Source organism: Myotis lucifugus, unplaced genomic scaffold (genome assembly GCF_000147115.1).
Source record: "Myotis lucifugus unplaced genomic scaffold, Myoluc2.0 scaffold_37, whole genome shotgun sequence".
In the NCBI taxonomy this organism is placed as follows: Eukaryota; Metazoa; Chordata; class Mammalia; order Chiroptera; family Vespertilionidae; genus Myotis; species Myotis lucifugus.
Window position 1 is genome coordinate 3,160,130 of NW_005871085.1, and position 23,723 is coordinate 3,183,852.

The window sequence follows — 23,723 nt, forward strand, 5'->3', positions numbered from 1 at the left end:
TATAAGGAACAGAAAGGCGAGGCAGCAGCTTCAAGCATTACTCATGTGAGTCAACTGCCACCAGGAACTTCTTGTTTTCTAGGTTTGATAAAGTTGGGCTTGATGCTAGTGCAATTTATCATATCTTGTTTACTTTTGCTCCGTTACAAAGGCTGCCAGGCAAAAGCCTTCTAAATCTAAATATTTGCTTTTGTTTTCCATCCAAGGGAACACACAAAGCTATCATGGTGTTTTCTTTTGTTTTTTTAACCTGGGACATTCTGTAGCACCACCTACTACCCGAAATGAGACATACAGATAATTTTGAGACAGTACTCAGTACCCTGTATGCTGACATGATGTACAGTGCTGGCATGCAGCCAAGCTTCCAAAAATGTCTTCTCAATACTTGCCTAATGTTCATACTTTCCCAAGCAGAACCACAACTACTCCTCAATTTACCAGGTATTATTAATCTTATTTTACAGACAAGAAAACTAAGGCCCAGGGATGTTAATTAACTTCATCAAGGTCACAAAGCAAGTAAGTGTTAGAGTTACGACCATAACCTCAAATTTCTAACTCCAGATTTCCTGCAACTTAACATCATTTACTTTGTATAATATTTCCTATCTGCTGACATGGTGCCAAGTGCTTTCATATGTTACCTACTTTCATTCTTAGCACTATGACACTCCAACCTCATCCCACGCCACTGTCCCACCATGAGGCAGTTCCTGGAAGACACACTTTTTCCCACCTCAGAGCCTCTGTACTTGTTCCCCCAGCCTTGAATGCTCTTCCCTTACTCTTCACACAGCCAGCTCCTTATCATCCTTTGGGTTTCACCTTAAAAGTCTTCTCCAACAAGAGGCCATCTGGATCACTCTTATCCAAACAGGTCCTCTCTGGTAGTCTCTCTTGTAGCACAGTGTTTGCTTCTTTCTTAGCACTTACTATTGTCTGAATCATTCTACTTAACTGTTTACTTGTTTCTTGTCAGTCTTCCCCATAGAATGAAAGGGCAGGACCATATCTATCTCATTCCTTTGAGATGTCTAGATAGTGCCTTGCACTTAGTAGGTCCTAAATAAGAATGTGTTGAATGACTTAACATAGTTGGAATCTAGGTGGGTGTTTTTATTGCACAGCAAACTAGTATCACCTTTCTAATGAAAAGTTTTAATGCTGAAAAGAAATGTTTCTGGCTATAGTGTAGTAGAGGGATGGTGGCAGGCACCAGATGGAAGCAGGTTGGCCAATTTGGGGTTGTTGAGCTAACCCAGGTGTAATAAGAGTTGCTTAGACTTAGAACATTGGAACTGGGGCTGGAAAGGAGACTGAGCTCAGAGATGGATAGGACTAGGTGATAGGCTGGGAGAGGGGTGCAGAAGGAGGGCAGCCTCAGGGGCTTATGGCCTGGCAGGTGACATTAGGTTGGCCTTCTGTCACCATTACAAATACAGCAGATGAGATGCCTGGAAAAGGTGGTATCCTGGGCCCACCAGTTCCCCTATACCCACCCACTCTGGTTCAAACAATTCCTTGGCTTCCTGGACATCTATGAGCCTGACTATGCCAAAGCTGAGTACAGCCAAGGGGGTGAGCATTCTAGGGAGAGAGTGGGACTTCCTGAAAGCAAAGGGCTCAGGACACCATGTGGGGAGGAGTCCTTGGCTTGTTTCCTAAGCCTGGGCAGCTGATGTCTACATCCTATTTATTAATGTCTCCTCTGGGAATCCCACAGTCCCTGCTTAACCTGATCTCCTCTTTCTTCTGCGGATCTCAAGGCCCCAAATGTTCATGACTTTCTCCTCCAGTAAATTGGTGAGTGGGCACCTGCCCCCTCCCCTTGCCATTCCAGACCTTTGGTGCTGGGAATCATTTTCTGCCCTGTTCTGCTCAGGTGGTATGTAAGGGAGGAGACAGGAGAGCTCCCATCTGGCTCAATGAGCACCTCTTTCTGGGTGTGACTTTTTTCCTACACAAGCATATATTCTACTGCTTTGGTTTTTCTGGAAGAACCCTGACTGATACAGCTTTTGGTACCAGGATTGGTTGTGGAGGAAAATAATCTTAAGGATGAGTTTTCTGAATTTGTTCTGGGTTTTCTGGAATTGGTTTTCTAATGTGAAGGCCCTATTGACTCTATTATCTACTTATATAAAAACCCTGGTTGTAACATCACGTTCAGAAGCTCGACCAACCGGAAGGAAGTCAGTCCTGCAGGGGTCGTCTTGGAAATGGCTGCACCCTCCCCGAGCTGTTTCCCGCGAGGCATGAGGGAAGAACCCACCCTCGAAGCGCCAGGAGTGCGCAGCAGCAGTCAGTCCTGGGTTGCTGAGGCGGAGGCCAGAACTCTGGTAGAACTCTGGGTCTGGCCCAACAGGGGGCATGGCCAGCCTTCAAAACAGACCCTGACAGTTAGGGAGGAGGCAGCTCCATTCCTCACAGAATCTGCTATTGGATAGCTTGCTGTTAGTGGCCTGCCAGCCAGGAACCCCATTCACCTGCACCCCAGACCCTGAAAGGAGGGAGGAGGGAGCCCCATTCCTCACAGAATCGACAGGTGGCCAGCTTGCTGTCAGGGGCCTGCCAGCTAGGAATCCTATTCACCTGCATATCTGTATAAAATTTTAATACATTATATTAGAGGTCGTGGTGGTACTGTTTTACCCACAGCGTCTACAGGAATTGCTGCAAATTTACTTCTCAGTGGAAGCACCTTTCATTCCCAATATAATTACCAATTCCATTAAATGAAACTTCAATTTCTAGACTCAATATAAAGAGTGAAGTTGCTAAAACTATTAAAAAGGCCCAATTCTCATTATTGATTAATGCATCATGGCATCAAGTCATGCTATAAATGCCATAGACAGATAAGAGAAATTATGAGTCTGAATGTTGTATTTGGTGGGAAAGTTCTCCTTCTTGGAGTCGATTTTCGACAATGTCTCAGTACTGTACCACATGCTATGTGATCGGCCATAGTACAAACGAGTTTAAAGTACTGCAATGTTTGGGGATGTTCCAGAAAGTTGTCTCTTACAACAAATATGAGATCATAGGATTCTGCTTATAGTGGATGGTTAGTAAAACTTGGAGATGGCAAACTTGATAGCAGTTTTCATTTAGGAATGGATATTATTGAAATCCCCTGTGAAATGATTTGTAATGGATCTATTATTGAAGCTACCTTTGGAAATACTATATCTATAGATAATATTAAAAATATATCTACACGTGCAATTCTTTGTCCAAAAAATGAGCATGTTCAAAAATTAAATGAAGAAATTTTAGCCGAAACCGGTTTGGCTCAGTGGATAGAGCGTCAGCTTGTGGACTGAAGGGTCCCAGGTTCGATTCCGGTCAAGGGCATGTTCCTGGGTTGCGGGCACATCCCCAGTAGGAGATGTGCAGGAGGCAGCTGATCGATGTTTCTCTATCATCGATGTTTCTAACTCTCTATCTCTCTCCCTTCCTCTCTGTAAAAAAAATCAATAAAATATATCAAAAAAAAAAAGAATAACCTTAAAAAAAAAAGAAAATTTGGATATACTCGATGGAGATTTTCACACATATTTGAGTGATGATTCCATTGATTCAACAGATGATGCTGAAAAAAAAATTTCCCATCGAATTTCTTAATAGTATTACTCCTTCAGGAATGCCGTGTCATAAATTAAAATTGAAAGTGGGTGCAATCATCATGCTATTAAGAAATCTCAATAGTAAATGGGGTCTTTGTAATGGTACCAGATTTATTATCAAAAGATTATGACCTAACATTATAGAGGCTGAAGTATTAACAAGATCTGCAGAGGGAGAGGTTGTTCTGATTCCAAGAATTGATTTGTCCCCATCTGACACTGGCCTCCCATTTAAATTGATTCAATGATGGTTTCCCGTGATGCCAGCATTTGTGGTGACTATTAATAAAGCACAAGGACAAACTCTAGACAGAGTAGGCATATTCTTACCTGAACCCGTTTTCGCACATGGTCAGTTAGATGTTGCTTTCTCTCGAGTTTGAAGAGCATGTGACGTTACAGTTAAAGTTCTAAATACTTCATCACAAGGGAAATTAGTCAAGCACTCTGAAAGTGTTTTCACTCTTAATGTGGTGTACAGGGAGACATTAGAATAAGTTTAATCACTTTATCAGTCATTATTTGCATCACTGTTGTTTTTATATCATGTTTTTGTTGTTTTCATATCATGTTTTTGTCATTTTTATATGGTGCCTCTGTTGTTATATCGTTTTGTTACTGTTTATTTATTAATAAATTTATATATTATTTTCATATACATTTTACTAATTTCCTTTCATCTCTCACACTTCTATTATAGAGAAAGGGCAAATAGCAATATTAAAATATCTCCGCTAATTAATTCCCTTTTAATGTGCACGAATTTTGTGCACCGTCTACTAGTCAATAATAAAAGGACATGGTAGTCCAGGCATTATGCAACAATAGAGATACACAAACTGTCCCCAGTGAATACTACTAACCAAATACTTACATAAGACAAGGGTCTAGTGACCATGTTTTTGATACCTTAGAGTATTTTAGTTAAACTAAGGAGTCTAATAATATTGACTGGTTGGTGGGAGGGATAGGGGGTAATGTGGGGATAAGGACACATATGTAATAACTTAATCAATAAAAAAATTTAAAAAGAAAGATTGACTGGTTGCTTCTAGTTGTGCTGGAGAAGGTGGAGAAAGAAAAGGATAAGGTTGGGGATTCAACTTCCCAGCCTAAAGTGCTTTTAAAAAACCTGAAAGCTTCCATGCCTGACCTGCAGAAACCTTTATGTCCTTTATGTAGCCACAGGTCTCAGCTAGGATTGAAATTTCTGAAAACTAAATCCAGAATCTCATCTCGCCAGTGTTTGAATAACAATAAAAACTGAATTTCCAATCTTGCAGTTATCTTCTGCTAAAGTGGAGCATTGATTGAGAAGTAGTGAGAGCCTGAAAATTGGAAGGGGGGCATATGGGAAAATCCCAATGAAGCTAGAGACATCAAAACCCTACATTCTGTTGAGTTTTTTATAGCAAATGCTGAGTATATATCTATTCCAATTATGCATTCCAGAAACCTCGGGAGAGGTTTAGATGTATAGTACCAGCTAGGTGACAATAACTTGCAGGGCTGAGGTAAGCTTCTCCAGGAGGCCATAGATGCTATAAATCAATGTCTAATAAATGGTGCAGTTTCTTCCATTGCCATGATTTACCAGTTCAAGAACCAAGGGATGGAAATGGGAGTAGCACCACTCATTGTTACCCCTAGTGATCCCATTAGCACATTTTTTACTTCTTGTCCCTACAATCTTATGCTCTGTTGGCCTAGAAGTCTTAGTTCCAAAGGGAGAAACGTTTCCACTGGGAGACATAATAATTATTACATTAAACTAGTGAGTAAAACTGCCCAGCTGGCTATTTTGGGTTCTTCATGCCTCTGAATCAAAGGTAGATTCTGATTACCAAGGTAAAATGACCAATGGAGGTATGTCTGTAATTGATATATCTAGAGGGTCTCTTAGAACTGCCATACCCTGTTATTAAACTAAATAGAAAAATACCACAACCCAATTCAAGCAGGACTAATAACCAGGATCTTTTAAGAATGAAGGTTTGGGTCACCCCACCAGACAAAGAACCATGTCTAGCTGGGGTGCTTGCTGAGGGCAAAGAGAATATGGAATTGTGAAAGAAGGTGGTTATAAATGCTAGCTACGACCAATTGCAAGAACAAGGACTATAATTGTTTTACTTCTTTTTTATTTTGTTATAAATATGTTTGTGTGTGTGTGTGTGTGTACATGAGTGTATCTGATAGTTTTTCTTCCTCCTCTTTTTCCCTTCAAATCTAACATAAGTCAACTTTATATCACACCATTTAAGTTACAAAACAGTGAACAGCATCCAATGACATTGTATTGTCTTTGGTGGGGGTGGGGGGAGGGTGTTAATGCCTTTTCATAATACACAGGGTAGCAGCAGAAGTATAACTTTATTATAGTTTTTATTTACAGATTAAGAATGGTTTAAGGGAATATGTGTGAATGCCAAGTAGATAAGGGGTGGACTGTGACATCTAGTTTTACATGTCAACTTAGATAGGCTGTAGTACCCCATTGTTCAATTAAACACAAGACTGATGTTGCTGTGAAGATTTTGTAGATGTGGTTAACATCTATAATAAATTGCATTTAAGAATATTTCCTTGATAATCTAGGAATGCCTAATATACTCATTAAAAGCCCTTAAGAGCACAGTTATAGAAGCTAGACAAAGTAAGAAAAAATATTCTTCCTTAGGGTTTCTGCAACACCTTCGTTGTGGCCCAGTGAAACACATTTCAGATTTCTGATCTCTTAACTTGTAAGATCATAAATATTTACATTTGTAAGTCACTAAGTTTGTTGTAATTTTCTATAACATCAAAAGAATACTAATACAGGGATAGAAAGTAAAAAGATAGGAAGAGGGCAGACAGGCTGGAGGATCAGCAGGTGAATAGGAGTTAGGTAGAAAGTCAGAGTTAGGTAGAGACAGGGAACAGCAAACAAGTAGGAAGTCTGGAAAAGAGAGACAGAGAAGAGTAGACAGTCTGATGAGCAGGAGGAAGGGGACAGAAGCTGATGACAGGAAGACAGCATGATAAACAAGAGGTCCTCAGAGTTTGTCCTTGTGCCATCAAAGGTTATAGAAGCTTTCTGAGACACAGATGGATCCCATTCTTGGACTTCAACCCAATTCCCAGTAGGGATATGGGGACTTTGGAGGGATCCAGCATCGCTCAAAGCAGAGCAGGTTCAGGGTCATGACCACTTCCAGCTTGTTCATGGCAAACTGCTTCCTGATGCAGTTCCTGGGCCATGGAGAGGAAATGACATGAGAAATGGTCTTAAACCCTGTTTTGAGTTTGGCAGGCATTGGTCCTTGCAGGAGCAAGGGGTTCTGATGTGAGTCAATTCGATCCCCTTCCTTTTAGGTCACGCACATTTCTACCCCACTAGCCTTGCTTCATATTCTGCTCCTGAACTTTAACAAAGCCTATCTTTTTTCCAGAAATAGCTCCTAATTTTAACTTCTGTTCTCAGAAGTCATGATGGGGAAAGGTCAGTGCCCTAAGCCACTGAGTCAAGTTAAATGAGTCATTAAAAAGTTAATTATTAGGCCCTAGTCAGTTATGCTCAGTGGCAGGAGCATCAGCCTGAGGTCAAGGGCACATACCTAGGTTGCATGCTAGATCCCCAACCCTGGGGGCGGCAGAGGGGTGTTGCGTGTGGGAGGCAACCATTCAATGTATCTCTCTTGCATCAAGGTTTTTCTCTGTCTCTCCCCATCCCTCCCATTCTCTCTCTCTCTCTCTCTCTCTCTCTCTCTCTCTCTCTCTCAATAATAATAATAATAACAACAACAAATAATAATAATCAGTGGAAAAGATATCCTTGGGTGAGGATTAACAAAAAAGAAAAAGAAAAAAAAGAGAGTTAATTATTAGTTTGTTCACTCCTTTCACAAGCAGTTTCTGGTTTCACAATATGGAGGTCAGGTCGAGGCATAGTGTGGAGTGGGGTGGGCCACACTCTCAGGCCCTCATTAGGGGGATGCACTGGGACCTCAATCTTCAGAGAGAAGACAAGATGGGGTTGTATAAGGAAGGCAGAATGACAACAGGGAAGCTTCCTGGAGAGGCCACCGTTTAGCCACTCTCAACCTATTGTACTATCTGCTTTCCAAGAAATGGTCCAGACTCCTGCCTCTTCCTCTCTGTCAGCTATACCTCTTCCTCCCCAGACACTAAGGCACAATTCATGTTTCACTCAAGGACACATCACCGTCCAGTGCCCAGGACAGTGCAAGGAACATGGAACATTCAACAGTCTGCTCAGTGTGTGAATAGTGAGTGAAAGAGTGAATGAATATTTGTCTTCAGTAAAGGTATTTGTTTCATGACTGTGAACTCTTGAATTCAAGGACGGTATCTTTCATCTCTGTGTTCCCACCTCCTAGCACAGGATTTGGCACACGGAGACAGTCTTAATAATTTTATATTTGATTGAAGTTAATTGAATTTTTTTAAAAACCAAAATGGAATAAATTAAGACTAAATATGAGTTCTGCCTAAGGATTCAGCTGTCTAGCACGCTTCTGTCCTCTAGTGGGAGTCATGTGACTTGCAGCCAAGGTCTATGAGGAAGAACTCAATTCTGGAAAAATCAAATCCTGGAGCTAATTTCTAGATTCTAGCAGAACAATTTGCGTAAAGCCTGTTCTGTAAAAGTTGATTCATCATTAGAGGAATTTAAAGAATCATTGATTCAGAAAATCTATATAGGGTGAGAAGCAAGAAAGAATTAGAGGCTCATATTTTGGAGCAACTCAAGTTACAACTCAGTTTATCAAGTGCCATCCATGAGCCCTTGGGGATTTGCATTAACTCATTCCATCCTCACAACAACCTTCCAAGGAGGGTGCTCATATTCCCATTGTTCAGATGAGGCACCTGAGCTTCAGAAAGGCTGAGTAACTTGCCTATGATCACATAGCTAGGATGTGGTAGGGCTGGAATTCAGAACAAATGTGAGCCAAAGGGTGGCCTCCAACCATGTAGGTGTCCCAGATCTGGTAATCAATTCCTCTCTGCCATCAACCTGAGGGCTCCTCAGAGACAGGACCATCAGACCCATGACAGTGGATTTTCTGATCTCCCTCATTTGCCTAGACTCCACAAGAAGGAAAGCACATCTCCCTTATCCTCTCTGATTGTCTCTGTAGCCCTCATATCTCAGGGAATTAGAACTTTAGGACTAAATGATAAGGCCACATTCAAAGGTTATCATTTGTTTATTGAGCTTTTTCTATGTTCAAGTTCTGTGCCAAGCATGTTATATTCCTCCTCCAAACTAAAAGTAAACATCCAATTATGATGAAGGAACAAGACCAAAGAACTGCTATAGGACACATGGATCTGATCTGCCACGGGTTATGGCAGAATTCCTAGGTTAGTGACTGTGGTGAAGTTCAGACCTCTGGGTAAGGAGCGTCCATCAGGGGAGGTGATGGGCTTGCTGAGTCTCTGCTGACATTTGGTACAGGTGGATAGAGTCGCAGTGCCTCCTTGATGCACATGGTGGTGTAGGGCATCTGATCCAGGTGATCCCTGAAATGAATGAAGCCCAACCTGAGGGCAGACAGGGCCCAAGCAGACCAGGGCTTCTTGTCTGGCTGGGTGGGCAGGGCTCTCCCATCTCCTGAGCACTCACCAGGTGATGGAGGCACCATCCCACAGAAGGCTCTGGATCTCCTTGCAGCACCTCGGCTAATACTAGGGGTGAGCAACCAGAGCATAGAGGGTCCAGGAGATACCACTGGCTGTGGTGTCATGGCCCTTGAAGATGAATGTTCCACTTCAGCACAAATGTCATTGTCAAACAAGCTGTTCCCATTCTTCAACTGGGAAAGGCTGGGGAGAGTGCATGGCTTGCCCCTTCCTCTGTACTTCTGGGAAAAACCTCAGGCCCCTCCTATACACACTCACTCTGGCAAAGAGAAGACTGTCCAGAAATCCAACTTCCTCTTTTTCCTGACCTCCTCAAGATCTTCCTCACCCTGCAGATGCGCCTTTCCCAGTTTGATCACTCGGTTTGTTCCAGAACAGTGGTTCCCAGGCAGAGCTGAGGGCTCTGGATACCCAGAAGGAGCAACCCACAGTGGCCCCATCTGCCCCCCTCCACCCTGCTGCAATATGGATACCAGTGAATCAGAATGAGTGTGGGAGAGATGTGCACATGATGGGTGAGAGGTCTAGCACCATCAGATTGTAAGTCAGGCCTCCCCTCTATAGCACACCCATGGAGTAGGCTCTACTTGAATGCTGCTTGGAGAGGGTGACATCACCAATGCAGTGACACATGTGAACACCAGCACAGTCCATTGCACCCTGACATCTCAATTCCCAAGCCCTGCACCAGGTAAGTATCCAGTGGGGTGTGTTCTAGCTCCCAAAGGGCAGCAGGAGTCAGACTCTTCCTGAGGGACAGGGCCAGTCCCTTTGAGATGTACATGATGAAGGAGGAGAGCAGTCCAGGAGGTAGAGTCCAACCTGTGTGTTGATGGGCGAGCTGGCAGGGCCGTTGGCTCCAGAGGCCATCAGGAGTCAGCCAGTAGATGATGTCGTTCTGGTAGAAGAAATTCCTCACTCGAGAATAAAAAAGATTTTTCATATCCTGATGGCCTTGCAGTTCCTGAAGGAGAAGATACAGAACAAACAGGGTATTGGGAGGCCTCTGATCTGGAGGTGAAGTGGGGCTCTAGATGGGAGTTTCCCCAAACAGTGGGGACAGGTGACACTGAGGCATTCATTGCTTCTATCCTATAGCCCTTGAGACCCTCAAGCCTTTATAAGTAACATGAGCAACCAGGTTTCTCCCTGTGCCAGGGATCAAGGATCTGTGGCTGAGTCAAGCTTTGGTCTGGACTAGTATTTGTCCATAGTCAGGAGCTCTCGACAGATGCTGGCTTTTTGTGCTAGTGAGCATCCAAACTGCCTGAACTGCCTCTCCAGTAAGTCCTTATCAGTTGGTAAAACAAAAACTCTGCAGCTGAAGGATTATCACTGACCTGTGTGTCTGGATGTTGCCCTGCTGGCTGAAGGCACACTTCATGAGTCATCAAGGAGATATGTTCAGAGATTTCCAGGTGGGAGTCCTGGCTGATGAGCTCCTCCCATTTGTCGTGTGGTGGGAGGGGGACATTGATCCTCCTCTACTCCACCAGAGGGCCTCTGCTGATCCAGCTTAGCTCTCACCTTGCCTCTCCAGTTACCTCACTGTCCTGAACAGAGAAATTATAACATGTTAAGATTGTACAGCAAATGTTAGTAAAGTGAGGACTGTATTCTCAGAAACTGTGATTATATTATTATATAGGTTCCCTCACAATAGTCTGAATTATTTTTGAACTTGAGAAATAAATTATGATGGTAACTACATTTTGCCAGGCCAGAAAACAAAGGGGAAAATCTCTCTCCTATGGTTGAGCTAGACCTGAGGGACAGGTGCACTCCAACTCTAGGTAGCAAATGTGTCAAGGCAAGAGGTAACTTAAGTGGTCAGTACTGGGGATCCTAAGGAGAGGACATCAGGGACTTTAATTTCTTCCCTTCATCAAATGTTATCTGAGCATAACTTGTAGAATCAGCATCCGGGTCTGTGAGTGCAGATATAATCTCCATTTCCTTCCATGGAGTTGCTCAATTTCATGCTGAAGCCCTGGGCCCCCAACCGGAGCCTGCTTGAGTGACATCCTGGGATGTCTGTCCTGCCATTAAAATTGTCACTGCCCATGTCAGCTGCTGGCAGTTTGTCCTGTTGTCCAGGGGAATGACCATTGCTCTAGAAATGGAGATGGGAGGAGAGCAGGACCTGTTTCTACCATGGCCATGCTTTCCCTTTGCAATGACCAAAGTAGTGGATCCAAGCTAGTGACTGGATACCTCCTGTCCCATCCATTTTTGGGAATCTTTTAAAGAAATACCTGCAAGAAGAAAAGTAGTCTTGAAAAAATAAGATTTATTGAGCTATATGGTAGCCAGAAAAGGATCAAGCCGTGGTGCATGAAGTCTAAAACACTAGCAATAGCACCAGATAGAGAAGGCAACATGCTTGCCATAGGAGCTAACAGACTCTAAAAAAAAATTTAAAGCTTTTTGAGAGAGAGAGAGAGAGAGAGAGAGAGAGAGAGAGAGAGAGAAACAGCAGTCAGACCTCTGGCACCTCCCCCATGCACCAGAGCATTTGCCAGACTGGGGATCAGGAGGCACATAAGGGGTGAGAGGTCTAGCACCATCTGATTGCAAGTCAAGCCTCTCCTCTATAGCACACTCACGGAGGAGGGTCTGCTTGAATGCTGCTTACAGAGGGTGACATCACCAATGTAGTGACACATGCAAGCACCAGCATAGTCCCTTGCACCCTGACATCTCAATCCCCAAACCCTGCACTGGGTTATGCCCCCTGACCTAGAATTGAACCGGTACCTGTCACCTTCTGGTGTAAGAGATGATGGTTCAATCAACTGAGCCATTCCAGCCAGGACTTGACAGGCTTTTCTTATACATCAGGGAAGGGAAAGAAAGATGTGAGTTGTTTTGAAAGAGTTTACATTGGCTACAGATAAAGGGGGTGGGGGGAGCTGAAGCGGAGCTAGTTCTGGGATAGGTGCAGAGTTCATCAGGAAGATATGTTTGCTTGTTTGGATGGTGTTGAAAGTTCATGGTTAAGCAAGAAGCATAGGTTCCTTGGGCTCCATCGCACCTAGCTGTTCGCTTTAGGTAATTGGAGAGATAGCCCCCTGGAAGTTAACTCTAAGTTTCAATGTACACTCAGGAATGTAATTAGTCTTTGTTGCTTTTATCCTGCAGTTGTTAATGAATTAACCTCTCTTGTCATTCTTTCCCCTCTGGCCTGCAGTTATTAATTTAGGGCATCTCAGAATTTTCTCCTTTTTAATAAAAATCATCAGACTTTGGGCCTGAGCCTGCCAGGTATGGCTCAGTTGGTTGGAGTGTTGTCCCATATACCGAAAGGCTGTGAGTTGGATTCCCAGTCAGGGCACATACCTAGGTTTTGAGTTTGATACCCAGTTGGGGCACATACAAAGGCAACCAATTAATGTTCTCTCTCTCTCTCTTTCTTTCTCTCTCTCTCTCTCTCTCTCTCTCTCTCTCTCTCTCTCTCTCTCTCCAATAAGCAAATCCTTCAGTGAGAATTGAAAAAAAAATGCTTCAGGTCACAAAGGTAAGGAAGTGCATTATAGGAACTTGAAGGGGACTAAACAGGCAGGGAGTCCCGAGGAGGAAACTGTGGTCCACACCCTGGACTACTGGCCCTTCCTGGTCACTGTCAGCTGGCAGTTTGTCTTAAGTGACCTCCCACATGCCTCTCATCTCCAAGTCTCTCTGTCATAATGTTGTAGGTTGAAATCAGGCTCTTCCATGGCATCACAAGAAAAGAATTAAAAGGATCCACACACCAGAGATGATGGTGTGGTAAGGTGATTTCTTAGAGTGGAAATAGACCTCTGGGTTTCCAATGTCCCATCTCCATCCACTGGCCATGGGAAATGTCCAATCCTGTCTTCAGCAAGGCCAAGACAAAAGCCAGTGTCCAGATTTCTGCTTCATATTAAAGCTTAGTCCTTTTGGAGGCCACACAGTCTACCATGGCCCAGACTGCTGGTAGGCCTGCATGTCACGTGTTCCCTGGTGAGAGAGAACATGAACGAACTGGGCAAGTGTGGGCCATCAAAAGAGAGAGAGTTTCTTTGTTCCCTGGGGTTTTAACCAGGAGCTTTTTCAAAATAACCAACCTACTTCCAAAGTTTACACAGGCTTGCATTGGCTCCATGCTGTAGCCAGTGATTCCCTCCCTTCCTTGCTCCCAGGTTAGACTGACAGGCCTTATGGACAAACATTTCTCCTGTGCCATTTTTACTTTATTTCCCATGTTCTTATCTCCCGCTGTGTTCTATCCATTCCCCCAGTGATCTGTAGGGAATGGACCGGTGGTTCCCTGGGTGGGGAGTGTGAAGCTGTAGCTTCCTGGTGAAGCAAACAGGCTCAGTGTTCCCAGCAGACCATGCTTAACAATGCCTGACTTCCCTTGCTCTCTTCCTTTTTCATAAGATTTAGCTAACTATGGTAACACTAATAGCCACTGTGGGCTCAGAAAGACAGAAAAGTGTCCAGCAGCAGAACACCCACAGGACTAGGATGGTGAATCTGCCAGAAATATAGGCTCTATCCTCAGTGCCAGAGAAAACACAGAAGTCTGTGGTCTGGGGACTTAGTCATCCCATGACCAGGATAGGCAACAATTAGAGATGCCAAACCCAAGCCATGGTGGATAGAAAGTTGTCTTTTAGATCTGGGGAAATTTAAATAACAGATCATCTCAAACTGATTAAGAGAGAGAGATGGGGGGGGAGAGGAAGGAAGGAAGGAAAACTAGGAGAAAGAGAGGGAGGAAGGAAGGGAGGGAGAGAGGAAGGGAGAGAAAGAAGTTAGAAAGAAAAAAGAAATTGACCCCTCATAGCTGTTTAAGCATTCAGTTTTATGTAAATACTAGAGGCCCAGCGCACAAATTTGTGCACAGGTGGGGCCCCTCTAGGTGGCCTGCAGGGATCGGGCCAAAACCTGCTCTTATCTGCTGCTCCCACTCATCCCAGCCCCACTGTGCCTGCCTCAGGCTTGCGCCCAATCAGTCCCGATCAGGAGAGGCTCCTGCTGCTGCAGCAGCGCTCCCCAGCCATGAGCCCTGCATCTGGTGCTCTCCCAAGGGGAGTGGCCTGTGGGATCAGGCTGAAACAGGCTCTCCAACATCCCCTAAGGGGTCCTGGATTGCGAGAGGGTGCAGGCCAGGTTGAGGGACCCCACAGTGATCGGGGAGGGACACCAGGAGGGCTCCAGGGTGTGTCCAGCCCATCTCGCTCAGTCCCAATTGGCTGCACCCCAGCAGCAAGCTAACCTACCAGTCGGAGCATCTGTCCCCTGGTGGTCAGTGCACATGATAGCAAGCGGTTGAGCATCGTTAGCACATCATTAGCATATTACGCTTTGATTGGTTGTTCGGTTGTTCTGCTGTTCAGTCTATTTGCATATTACCCTTTTATTATATAGGATTGTTAACCTTAGGCTGGGAGGGTGGTTTGTTACAGGGTTTAGGTAATGATGGCAGAACTTTGTCTCTTCTAGAATTTCACAACCCAAGGATGTGTACCTAAGAGAAAAGAGCTGCTCCTGCCTGGGATTCATGATTCCCATTCAGCTCTCACCTAATCTTCCCAGGATCACCTTCATGTTGTCAGGGCTGAATCTAAACTTGCTCCCCATAGCCAGCGAGGACAGGCACACGGGAATGTCTCTACCCTTTTCTGAAGCTGTTCTAGCTCCTGGTCCTTTTGGATCAGGAGCTACAAGGGAAAGAAAATCAATAGAACCTTTCTCTTTAGGTCTAGCTCTTGGAGTGGTGGTGAAGGGTCGGTTGGCCATGGTTTGGAGCTGTTTCTGATGAACCTGGTTCTGATCTGGATTCCTGCTCTCTTGCCAAGGCTTGGTCTAAGGAGGGAAGGAAAAGCAAAGGCAAAGGTGTTTTAGGAAATGGTGACAGGTTCAGTGTAGATGAAGAGTAAAATGACAGGTGAGCAGTGGGAGACAAAGATGAAAGTAAGGGAAGGGGCGTAATGTCTGATGAGCCATGCGTTCCATAATGAGCAAGAGGACATTACATAGGCAGTGCCTACTTAACACCCTTGGTGGTTCTGAAGCAAGGTATTGACATTATCCCACGGGCCATTGAGTGAAAGGCATTTTGCTGTCAGAGTGACTAGCTGGAAGGTCTGACCTATAACCCTGGCAGCAGCATGACTTGAGAGGAGGGATCAGATTGGAAATAGTTTTCAAAGGTAGAGTCAGGAGTTTGTTAGTCAGAACAGGAAAAGAAAGGACCTGTCAACACTTCAGAAAAGTCACCAGTAACCCCTCAGGGTACATAGTGCCAGTTAACCCCATGGGGCACCACTCGGCTCATTAAAAAGTCTGAGTCAGACCCTGTGTAGAGCCTAAGTTTCCTCAAAAATCCCAAGTACACATAGGAAGCAGCCGTACTGGGCTGGGAGGGGGAGAACAAATACTTTCTGAGCCCTAAAATAAAGAGAATTGGCTTAGGGGTTTCCACCCTGAATTTCAAAATATGGACTAATGGTAGGCATTTGGATCCATACCTTGACTATGACATCCATCTGGGCCCAGATATTAGTATCCTTTTGTACCTCCTCAGGTGGGTCTCTCTTATGTAACTTAACCCTATCCCAGACATTAAATTTTTCTGATTTCTCAACCTAGTCCATTTCAGACTGGCTAGTCATCTGATCTCCACTCTCTCCTTCCCTACATCCTCCTTCCTTGGCAGTTCCTGCATGCCCTCCAACCGGTTCTGAGAGAATTCTGGCCAGAAAATATCTGGCACAAATGTAAAACATACTGTTGACCTTAAACAAACAGAAAGCCAGATATTTCTCCAGCAAAATGGGTTTATTTGGGAAGAATCACAATTTTGGACATGAGGTCTAGTGATGAACCACATGCAAATCTTGAGAAACAAAAGAAAAGAAAGTCTGTTATAGAGAAGAACAGAATGTTGGGAGAGCCTTTATAAAAAGAGTTCTTGTTGAGCTCAGTGACCCATGTACTACATAGAGTTCCCCTTCTGGCCTCCTGATTTCATTTTAAATGAGGTTTCTTTTTGTTAATTTTTACAATACATATGCCAGTCCCTTTGCAATGACTTCCAACAGACCAACCTGGGACTGGAACACGTATTTAGCTTCACTCTCACATTTGGCTCAGTCTGGGAACTCTCTTTGGCTCCATGTCCTTATCTGTGAAATGAATCTTAAGTTGCCCTAAGATTGGGAGAGGACCAAATGAGAGACTATTTCTGAAAATGATATGTTTATGTCAGCTCTTATTATTTCTACTTCCTTGTGTTCCAGGTGTGGCTTATTATTTTTTTAATGTTTAATTTTTACAATATTATTTTAGTTTCTGGTGTATAACCCAGTGATTAGACATAGAACTTACAAAGTAATTACCCTGTAAATCTAGTACCAATCTGACACCATATTTAGTTATTACAATACTATTGACTATACTCCCTGTGCTGTACTTTACATCCCTATGGCCATTCTGTAACTACCAATTTGTACTTCTTAATCCCTTCACCTTTTTCACCCAGCCCTTAACCCCCTCCAATCTGGCAACCATCAAAATGTTCTCTGTACTTAAGAGTCTATTTTTATTCTGCTTGTTTATTTATTTGTTTATTTTTTTAGATTCTATATAGGATTGAAATCATGTAGCATTTGTCTTTCTCTGTCTACTTATTTCACTCAGCACAATACCCTCCAGGATGATCCATACTGTTGCAGATGGCAAGATTTCATTCTTCTTTATGGCTGAGTCACATTCCATAGGTACCATTTCTTTATCCATTCATCTATTGATGGACCGTTAGGTTGCTTCCGTATCTTGGCTATTGTAAATACTGCTGCAATGAACAAATGGATGTGTGTTGCTTTTTGATTTAGTATTTTAAATTTTGGATAAATACTCAGAAATGGAATTGCTGAGCCCTTCTTCATCTCTTGTTATAGCTTTTGTTCTAAAGTCTATTTTGACTGCTATAAGTATTGCTACCCCAGATTTTCCCCCCATTTTCATTAAATATATTTTCCCATCCTATTACTTTCTATCTGTGTATATCTTTCATTCTAAGATGAGTCTCTTGTAGACAGTGTATATATGGGTCTTGCTTTGTTACCCCTTCAGCCACCATATGTCTTTTAATTAGAGCATTTAATCCATTTTTATTAAAGTATTTGTTGATAGATACATATTTATTGCCGCTTTATTACATGTTTTATCTTTTTTTCTTCTTTTTCTTAAAAAGGGCCCTGTAATATTTCATGTAATTCTGATTTGGTGGTGATGAATTCCTTTATCTATTTCTTATTTGGGCAGCTCTTTGTCCTTCTATTCTAAATTATAGCCTTGCTGGGTAATCTTGGTTGTACATCCTTGCTTTGCAATACTCTGAGTATTTTGTGCTAATCCCTTCTGGCCTGAAACGTTTCTGGTGAGAAATCAGCTGACAGTCTTGAGGGAGCTCCCTTGTAGGTAACTAATTGCTTTTCTCTTGCTACTTTTAAGATCCTCTCTGTGTCTTTAACCTTTGGCATTTTAATTATGATGTGTCTTGGTGTGGGCCCTTTTCTTTTTTTTAAAATTTATTTAGTGATTAAGGTATTACATATGTGTCCTCATCCCATTACCCTCCCACCCCCCACACACACACTCATGCCCTCACCCCCTTGTTGTCTGTGTCCATTGGTTAGGCTTATATGCATGCATACAAGTCCTTTGGTTGATCTATGTGGGCCCTTTTCAATTCACTTTATTTGGGACTCTCTACTTCCTGAACTATGTCTAGTTCCTTCACCTGATTAGAAAAGTTTTCTGTCATTATGTTTTCATATAGGTGTTCATGCCTTGCTCTCTCAGTTCTCTTTCTGTCACCCCCATGATGCCAATGTTGCTATGCTTGAAGTTGTCCCAGAGGCTCCTTAAACTATCCTCATTTTTTTAAATTCTTTTTTCTTTTTGCTATTTGAATTGGGTGTTTTCTGCTTCCTTATCTTCCAAATAGCTGAGTTGACTCTCTGCTTTGTCTACTCTATTGTTGATTCCCTGTGATGTATTCTTCATTTCAGTTAGTGCAGTGGTTCTCAACCTTCTGGCCCTTTAAATACAGTTCCTCATGTTGTGACCCAACCATAAAATTATTTTCATTGCTGCTTCATAACTGTAATGTTGCTACTGTTATGAATCGTAATGTAAATATCTGATATGCAGGATGGTCTTAGGCAACCCCTGTGAAAGGGTCGTTCGACCGCCAAAGGGGTCACGACCCACAGGTTGAGAACCACTGAGTTAGTATATTCTTCATTTCTTCATAGTGGTTCTTTTTTATGTATTCTATCTTCATTTTTATATTTCCTCTTTGTTGAAATTCTCACTGAGTTCATCTACTCTTCCCCAAATTCATGGAGGATCCTTATAACAAGTATTTTGAACTCCACAGCTGGTAGATTGCTTGTCTCCATTCTGTTAGTTCATTTTCTGAAATTTTATTCTGTTCTTTCATTTGGGACATATTTCTTTGTCTCCTTATTTTGGCTGTATCCCTTTGTTTGTTTCCATCTATCAGGTTGAGCTTCTCTGTATTCTAGTTTTGGTAGAGTGGCCTTATGTAGTAAGTGTCCTATAGGACCCAGTGACACAGTTTTAGGGGTCACCTGAGCTGGGCACTCCGATGTGCCTTTTGTGTGGGCTGTGCACACCCTCCTGTTGTAGTTCAGCTTGATTGCTATTGGCACATCAATGGAAAGGATATATGCCCAGGCTGATCAGCTGGAAGTGCAGTAGAGGATATGCTATACAGCGTGACCCCATAGAGCAGGACTTGCTTCAGCACAGCTCTGGGGCCTAGTGAGTCCACATCATGAGGGTGTTGCCTGTGGAGGTAGCTAGTGGTGCTCAGGTGGCATCTGAAGATTTTCACTGTTATGTGCTGGCTCGGGGCCTCCTGTGAGGAGCATGCCAAGGTCATCCACTGCCTGTGCCCTGCTCAGGGTCATTCAGCATGAGCTACAGAGCAATTAACAGATGGCTGCTACTTGTGCTGGGCTTGGAAGTGTCCAGGAGAGGCCAACGTTCAAACTAAGGCCAGCTACCACTAATGTGAGTCCTGGGGCCACTTACCAAGAGGTATAGGACATTATGAGGCAAGATACTGCTTGTTTGGGATTTGTGAATTTTTAAGAGATTTCAGGAAGTATGAGCCAAAAAAAAAGCTGTTTATATGAAAAAGGTACTAGTGGAAGTTCAAATTGGGTGGGGCATGGTCTCAGGAAATCATAAGACAGGGGCAAACAATGTCAGCCAAGTGGATGGAGACACAGGTATGGCACCTGTCTGCTGATTCTGTCAGTGGGATGACTCAGCAAAGGAACAATGGTCTTTGCCAGCACTGCTGTCTGTGAGAAAACTTCCCCTGAAGCCATTACCCTTGCCGCAACCTTTCGCAGCAAGGGTTCAGGATCTGAAGAAGGGACTGTGCACAAATGAAAACACTAGACAAGAAATATGAATTTAGAAGGCATGGGGGACCATGTGGAAACCTCTTTCTAGAGGAGAAGCTCACTGAAACCCTGGTCTTGTCAGCTTTTATTCACTTGAATACACATTTACCCTTTAGAAATGCATACAAGCAAATCAAAGGTAAAGTTTGGTAAACAGTAAAAGGATTATCAGGTTAGGGAATTGCCTTGAGCCATTGAGCTGGAAGCAGGGCAATATTATGCTGATTTTCAGCCCTGCTGAATATCAAAGTCCATTGGCCTTCCAATAATGCTAACTACTGTTGGTTTTAGCCTCTGGCAACCCTGAAGCCAGATATTTCAGTTCTTCCCAGTATGTCTCTGGAGCCTTTTGATGGCTGTACCTGAACTGAAGCTCAGAGCAAGTGAGTCGAAGTAAGTCTGTGTGTGTGCCTTTTAAGAATAACACATGGGACTGAAGCAGCCTTCTGTCTCACTCAGCTACAATCCTTATTGATTTTGAAAGTAAAAAGTTATGGGGGTTCTCTTCCCAGCATTGTAAACCTGGGAGGGGGGGCAGATGTAGGGGTGGGATCCCTCACTCCTCAGGGGGCACCTCCACTGCCTAGATATACCTCCCAATTTTTAACCAACACAGATGGGTATACAACCAGCTCATTCTGCCTCTATGCCCCTCTTACCATCTCAATGTGGCTTCTTCCACAGATCCTTAGTTATTGGACTTCTGTTCAGCTAGACTTCAGGTGGTTCTGAATGATGATTGTTTGGTAGTTTAGTTGTAATTTTGATGTGGCATGAGAGGATGCGAGTACTGCATTGCCCTACTCCACTGCCTTGACTGGAAGCCTGCAGGTGTGGATTTTTTTTGAAAAATAATAAGAGTCTAAAAGTCTGATTGTCTCCAAAGTAAGTGAATTTGTCAGAAATAAAAAACTGTGGTACATCAGCAGATGAGTGGATTAGAAAACTGTGGTACATCTATACAATGGAATACTATGTTGCTGTAAAAAAGAAGGAATTCTTACCATTTGCAACAGCATGGATGGAACTGGAGAGCATTATGCTAAGTGAAATAAGCCAGTCAGAGAAAGATAAATATCACATGATCTCAGTCATTAGTGGAATATAATGAACGACATAAACTGATGAACAAAAACAGAAACAGAGTCATAGAAGCATCGAATAGACTGTCCAACCTATGAGGGAAGGTGGGGGTGAGGGAGTAAGAGATCAACCAAAGGACTTGTATGCATGTGTATGAGTATAACCAATGGACACAGATGGGATGAGGAGGGGGGTGAGGGCATGTACTGGGGGTTGGAGGCAGCCGGGGAAAGGTCAATGGGGGAAAAGGAGATTTATGTAATACATCCTATATAATAAAAGCCTAATATGCTAAGTGTCCAGTCGTCCAGTCGACTGTTCAAACAATCAAAGCATAATATGTTAATGATATGCTAAGGCCGCTCAATCACTTGCTATGATGTGTACTGACCATCAAGAGGCAGATAGTCGGCCAGTCAACCAGTTGCTATGACGCGCACTGACCACCAGGGGGCAGGTGCTCTGACCAGTAGGTTAGCTTGCTGCTGGGGTCCTGCCAATTGGGACTGAGTGAGAAGGGCCAGACATGCCCTGGAGCCCTCCCACGGTCCCTCCCCGTCTGGCCAACCTCCCTTGTCCCTCCCCTGCCCTGATCATGGGTGGGTGGGTGGGAAATAACCAAAGACCATCCTATATAATAAAAGGCTAATATGCAAATCGACCAAATGGTGGAACGACTGGTCACTGTGACATGCACTGACCACCAGGGGGCAGACAATGCAGGAGCTGCCCCTTGGTGGTCAGTGTGCTCCCACAGGGGAAGTGCCGCTCAGCCAAAGCCCTGCTCATGGCTAGCGAGCACAACCGCAATGGTGGGAGCCTCTCCCACCTCCATGGCAGGGCTAAGGATGTCCAACTGTCAGCTTAGGTCTGTTCCCTGCAGGGAGTGGGACTAAGGCATCAGTCGGACATCCCCCAAGGGCTCCCGGACTGCGAGAGGGCACAGGCCGGGATGAGGGACCCCCGCACCCCCGTGCACGAGTTTCGTGCACCAGGCCTCTAGTTAAACAATAAAGAATTTAAATTTTTTTTTAAGTATTAAAGTCTTTTATTTAATCTTGTTACCTAATTCATTTCTGTGCATTTGAACATCCTTCTTTCTGCTAAAATGGTTTTGACTATGTTTTCTAGTTCTTTAGCAGCACATACAATAATTTCCAGCTTTTAGCTTCATTTCTAGGGGAAAGGCCACTACACCACTTTCTCAATAGTGGGCTGTTGTAGCTGGTTCATTCCGAGTTTTTGAAAATGTAAGGATTAAGGCATTTAAGAGAAGATCTAAACCATGCTTAATCATTCACTTAATTTACATTCACTAAGTGGGAAATATGTGGTAGCTAGTAAGCAACATGACAATGTCTCTAGCCCTTTGCATATTTGTTTATTGATGGAATATATTTGTTTAGAATACATATTTTTTTGTTTAGTGTAGATTTTTTTTATGACTGAATGGATGAACTATATGCACCTTATTTCACTTCCCTGGGTCTCCCTGGCTAGAGCCCCTGATTCTCCAATAATTGCAATACTGAAATTCATGTGTGCACTCACAGCTTCAACACAGTGCTCAGTGTTCTTCATTTGTCATCTCATGTAATTCTCCCAATATCTGTCGATGATAGGTGCTATTGTCATTCCCTTTTGCAATTGGGAGAACTAAGGCTTAGAGAAGTTGACATTTAGTTAAATACCACATGAATCCAGGAGTAATGTTCCATTTACAGAGGCATCACATTGCAGGAAGCTGGGCAGCAGTTTGATTTGAAAGTAGATCTGAAACAAAGCAGGGTAAGTTTTGCAGACATCAATCCACACATCCCAGTTTCCTGCTCCCATTTATTGGCTCAGTGATATCGTGCCTTGGGCAGGTTTAATGCAGGGCAGGAACAGGGCAGAAATGCCAATTCTCACACTGGCTGAGCATATGCAGATTGACATGTTACCAACTCTGTGAGGATTTTTAGGCAAAAGGGTTATAATCAATCATCATTTTTGTTATGTGGTGACAGCGAGATTATTTAGCAATTATAATACTTTAAAATCTAAACTATAGATGCTGAAATACTTGCATTTCTTCCTCCAACCCAGTTATTTCAAGTGGACAAAAACCTATTATAAGAAAATACAAATGTTGCAAAGAAAAAATCAAGTGACCCATCAGAAATATTACCAATACAATTAAGTCTTTGAATAAATTCAGTAAAAATAAAATTGAAAAATTAATACTTCTGCAATTCTGCTGAGATCATTATAATAAATACAACATATATGCAAGTTTTACAAAACAGTTTCTTCACTAATTTTATTTTGATAATCCCAATCTTTGTTGATATAGTAGACCGTATTTCTTCATATTAAAAATTTTAAGTGGCACAATGGGATAACCATGATTAATAGAGTTAGTGCTAATAACCATGGAAGTTCAACAACTGAAAAAAATGGAAGTAGTAACACATTTATAATTTGGCTCAAATTATGTAGTTGCAAAACCATATAAATTCTAGAATAAAAAGGCAGTAAAAATCTCAGACACCTCACATAGCAATGTTTTTTGCTGGTATATCTTCTATGGCAAGGGAAACACAGGAAAAAATAAATAAATGGGACTACATCAAACTAAAAAGATTCTGCACAGTAAAATAAACCATCAACAAAATGAAAAGGGAACCCACTGCAAGGGAGAACATATTTGCCAATGATACACCTGATAAGGGGTTAATTTCCAAATTATATAAAGAACTTGTATAGCTCAACACTAGGACAACAAACAATCCAATTTAAAAATGAGCAAAGGACCTGAATAGACACTTTTCCAAAGAGGACATGCAGATAGTCAATAGACATATGAAAAAATGCTCAATATCACTAATCATCAGGG

At 42.9% G+C, this 23,723-nt stretch overlaps 1 pseudogene; it reads right to left on the minus strand.

Moving 5' to 3' along the window:
• Positions 1 to 8,878: 8,878 nt before the first annotated feature.
• Positions 8,879 to 11,446, minus strand: LOC102421964 (annotated as a pseudogene).
• Positions 11,447 to 23,723: the final 12,277 nt, after the last annotated feature.